Genomic DNA, 5324 nt, shown 5'->3' on the forward strand with positions numbered 1-5324 from the left:
AAAGGCATCAATTCTCTTTCTATCCTCCTTAGTCATTGTCCAACTCTCTGATGCATAACAAGTGATTGCAAAGACCATAGCCTGTATCAGACGCACCTCAGTCTCCAGAGTGACATCATTGCTCTTCAGTACCCTGGAGAGGTCCCTAATAGCAAACTTTCCCATCGCAATATGTTTTTTTATTTCCTGGCTACTGGTTCCAAGAGCGTTGACCATGGAGCCAAGCAGAGTAAAGTTGTTAACAATCTCAATCTCTTCACCATCCATCCTGATGCTGCCATTTGGTCCAGTGGTGAGAATCTTTGTCTTCTTGACTTGGAGCTTCAATCCATACTGAAGGCTGCAGTCCTTCACCCTCTGCAGCAAGTATTTCAGGTCCTCCTCAGTTTCAGAAAGCAGAGTAGTGTCATCTGCATAACGCAGATTGTTAATAGATCTTTCACCAATCCTGATGCCACACTTCTCCTCACAGAGTCCAGCCTCTCGGATAATCTGTTCTGCATACAGGTTGAAAAGGTATGGAGATAGGACACATCCCTGGTGTATGCCCTTCCCAGTTTTGAACCATGCAGTGTTTCCTTGCTCTATTCTGATGACTGACTCTTGGTCCAAGTATAGGTTTCACATTAGAACGATCAAGTGTTCTGGGATTCCCATTCTTCTCCGAGTCAGCCACAGTTTGTTATGATCCACACAGTCAAACGCCTTTGCATAATCAATGAAACACAGATAGACATTCCTCTGGTATTTCCTGCTTTCATCTAAGATTCATCAGCTACAATATCCCTAGTACCATGACCCTTGCTAAACCCATCCTGGACTTCTGGCATTTCTCTGCTGATGTGCTGTTCTAGTCGTTTTTGAATAATCTTCAGTAGAATCTTGCTTACGTGTGAAATCAATGATATCGTTCTACAGTTTCCACACTCTGTTGGGTCACCCTTCTTCAGAATGGGAACAAATATTGATCTCTTCCAGTCAGTTGGCCAAATGGTTGTTCTCCAGATTTCTTGGCACAACTTGGTGAGCATGTCCTGGGAAGCATCTGATAGCTGAAATATGTCAATTGGTATACCATCTATTCCTGGGGTCTTATATTTTGCTATTTCCTTCAAAGAAGGTTGAACTTCTTCCTTCATCACCATAGGCTCTTGCACGTATGTGATTTCATTAAATTCTTCTGTGTCTGCCAGTTCCTTTTGATACAGTGACTATTTAAAATAGGCTAATGATAGAAGGATTTTCTGGAAAATGATATCTGTACTAGGATGAGAATGATAAAAGGAAATCAATGCCAGATACTCTGGTGGAGATGGAGGGTCAATCTCCTCCTGTGCCAGCCGTATCCAATTCAATGATACAAAACAAGGGGAAAAAAGAGACAGAGAATCAGTCATATCTGAGGACGAGTGATACACACAAAGAAAACAGTAAACTCAAAGACTCAGAGTTGACTGTAGTATGCTGGAAATTTGAGGATAAATTAATTGTGGACCGAGAATAATGAACAAGCTGGCATGTGATATGGGCATGTCTGTGGACTAAGTCTAGTTCATGTAGGACCTTGTGAATAAGGTAACACCTTTAGATGTGGTTCTACTTGCATGAAAATCTTTAAATGCTTGTTGTCAGTAGAACTACCCCTCTTTGGCTTTATAAATATAATTGGGTCACTTTGAGGAGATTACTCTCTTGAAAGGTGAGAGTGGAAGGCGAAGTCGGTAGTGGACTCAGTGTAATTGAAAGATGATGAGGTCTGGAAAATTGTATCAGTGAAGATGGTATGTTGTGGTCAAATTCCTGGTATATTTTTGGTAGAACTTGCACAATATCCTAATAGGTGAGTATGAAGTATAGTAAAAGTGGGAAGATTCAGAACAAACCCAAGATTTTCACCCAGGACACAGTGGAGATAATGGTGTCATACACTGAACTAGGGTTGCTGTTGTTGTGTACCATAAAATTGGAACTGACTCATAGCTGACCCTTCAGTTGGTTTTCAGAGACAGTTAATTGCACAGGAAGAGATTGCCCATTCTTTCCTGAGGAGCAGCTGGTGGCCTCAAACTGTGTGCCTTTGAGATTTCCTGCCACTAGGGCACCAGAATTCAGAGACAAGAGACAGAATTTGTAGTGGACAACCAAGAGCTATTTTTCAGGGACATTATATTTGAGAAGGCATGCAGTTAGAATCTACCAGCTGCTCAGTGGGAGAAGGATGAGAAATCTCCTCTCATGAGATTTACTGCCTATGAAAACCCTGGGCCTGACAACTCTGTGGCACACAACACCAATAGACACTACAGTGGAGACACAGAATACTTGAGTTTATGAGTCTGGAGCTTAAAGGAGAGATTATTTAATAATATTAGGACTGCTGTTGTTATGAGCCATCGGGTCACCTGAGACCCATAGCTACCCTATGTACAACAGCTCTGGACCTTGCCCTTTCCTGAGCCAGTCTCAAGTCTCTGACAGATCTAATCCCAGTACTCCAATCACTGAGTCAATTAATCTCATCCTAGGTCTTCCACTTCTGCACTCCCAAGCTGAAGGTGTTCTTCTTCAAGGACTGGTCCCTCCTGGCCATGAAACCAAAGTATGTGAGTCGGAGTTTCAAAATCCTTACTTCCAGGGAGCAGCTTGGTTTCACCCTCTCCAGGACTGACCTATTTATTCTTTTAACAGTCCATGGTATGTTCAACACTCTTCTCTAACAGCAGAGCTCAAAGGCATTGATTCTTCTTCTATCATCCTTTATCATTGTTCAGCTCTCTGCTGCATAGCAAGTAATTGCAAAGACCATGCCCTGGATCAGGTGCACCTTTGTCTCCAGACTGACATCATTGCTTTTCAGTACTCTAGAGAGATCCCTGGCAGCTGACATTCCCAATGCAATTAATATTTTGATTTCCTGACTTCTGGTGCCAAGAGTGTTGATTGTGGAACCAAGCAAGCTAAAAATCATTAAATAAGGTGCTAGCTCAAGCTATGAGTAAGGATAAATGTGTAGCTTAGACTACAAAGACATAAAGGGACAAACAAATAGAACAATAGGAAAAAGAACAAAACGGAAAAGGAAATAGGGAAATATAAAACAAAGACCTAGGAGAAAACTTGGTGAGACACACATTTGGAGAATATAGGGATAAAACAATAGAGCAATTTTTTAAAATGTAAGGGGAGGGTAAGTGTTGACCCTTAAAAATCTCAAAATAGAGACCATCAGTTTCCGTAAAGAGAAAGATTTCAAATAGTGGTGTGGGTAAAAACTCAATAGGAGTGAGTTACATAGGGAATAGAAGACCACTTTTTCCTTCTGTGATGTTGTCATATTTCACTCTTCTCACATGTCTAGAGGAATATAAACAAATTCCTTATTGCGGTCAGAAAATTGATGGTTCTTGCTTTTGGCTCCAAGGCTGTGTTGGAAGGTTTGGAAGCTATTTCGACAAAACTTTTCCACATTTTGAATTAGAGATTCAGGATTAGAATTTCTATCAGTTAAATTATGGTCTTATTCAGAAGAGTAGTGACACAGCATCACTTTACTATCTTACAGTGTTTCTGCTGATACAATTAATAGCAAAACCACATTATTTTTAGCATAATTAAACGTTCTATCTAGGGCAAGCTCGGGAGAGATTAAGTAGATAGTAAATGGTCTGGTTTGTAGATAGATGGTTGATAGAAATTTTGCATAATTTTTAAAAAATGAAGTTACTTTCCTCAAATAGCAGGCAGTTCATTGAATTATGTTGGCATTCTTGGACACTAATGCTCATAATGAGAGACTATATTCCATTATACATGACATCTGGACTGGAAACAAAAACAGAATGTCAGCAGATATAGCAAAGGTTATGATAATGGTTAGAACCAATCTGGCCGATGATGCTGAGTGTTCTTTTGACTGCCTGTGGGTGAACAAGAGAGTCCTTGAAAAGCAAATAAACACGTTAATACAAGGCAAACCAAGTGTTGAGGTAGTGCCAAATTGTAAATGTCATCTGAAGATGCCGCTCGGGGATTGCGCATGGGAAAGGTATGATTTGAGGTATGCCATTGGATTCTCTTAAATGTGGAACTTTCTTTCCTCTTCCCTATGAAGAGGAGTTGGCAGTGTTATTTAAGGGTTAGCAGCTCATGCCAAGATAAGGATGTTGATGTCCTAGTTGTTTCCTGACTCCCCCTCTGTGAGCATATGTTCAGTTTGGCTCTTCTGCGCTGTCTGGAGGAGGCTTCCCGAGTGATTGTGGGCAGAGTGAGGCACTTGCTAAAGAGCACCTGATCCCACTGCATTTCTCAGTATCCTGGTTCACTGTGCCAGTCACCAGCACAAAGCTGGCAATTTGAGTGTTGGGCTCTGTCCATAAAGAGAGGAGACACCACGGCTATTGCATATATAAGATCATGCTGGTGACTTATTATGATATTTCAACTGATTTTACTAATATTTAGACAAAAGGGAGAATCTTTCAATATTTTCCAAGAAAAATGTTTGCCAGCACCACAGATGAAGGAATTTACACAAAAACTGTCAATTTTAGGACAGTCTAAAGAAGAAATGTAAGAAATGGCAACTTCTATTATCTCTCCATGGACAGGAATATTTACTACATGCTTGGGAGGGTGGAGGGATGGCGCAGGAGGGGAAGGCCCTCTATGAGGTGGATTGATTCAGTGACTGGGATAATCGGGATGGGAGTGTCAGAGACAGTGCGATTGGCACAGGACTGAGCGGAGTTTAGGGCTGTTTGTACATAGGGTCGCTATGAGTCGTAAGCGACTCGATGGCACATAACAACAACAACAACAACAACAACAACAACAAGATTTGCAAACTCTAAGGTTCCATGTCTAGGCAGGCAAGGCCACTGTTTGTATCAGGATTTAACAGAGTAGAATAGAATAGTGGGTTCTGGTCATTGCATACCTGTCTATAGCTGTTGTTGTTAGATGCCATCGAGTTGACTATGACTCTTAGAACCCTATGCACAACAGATCACAATCTTGCCTTATCCTGCAACCATTCTGACCTATGCCATACTCACGATCTCTCACTTCCTTGATTCGATTGGTACAGTTACTGTGAGTTCACCTTGTTGAGAATCTTCCTTCCTGCCTATAGCGATATGTTCAATTTGGACATGAGAAAAACAATTTACAGCCCCGTTTCTCCTCCAGAAAAAGAAGATATTCTCAGAGGCTGGGCAAAATTTGCTAATTGCCAGCTGGTAACTCAACATCAGAGAACAGTGGAAATGACCAGATGGAAAAGAGCTATGAGATTATTTTGTTAATTACTCATTACATCAATAACG

This window comes from Elephantulus edwardii, unplaced genomic scaffold (genome assembly GCF_000299155.1).
Source record: "Elephantulus edwardii isolate Elephantulus edwardi_28Jun2011 unplaced genomic scaffold, EleEdw1.0 scaffold00078, whole genome shotgun sequence".
In the NCBI taxonomy this organism is placed as follows: domain Eukaryota; kingdom Metazoa; phylum Chordata; class Mammalia; order Macroscelidea; family Macroscelididae; genus Elephantulus; species Elephantulus edwardii.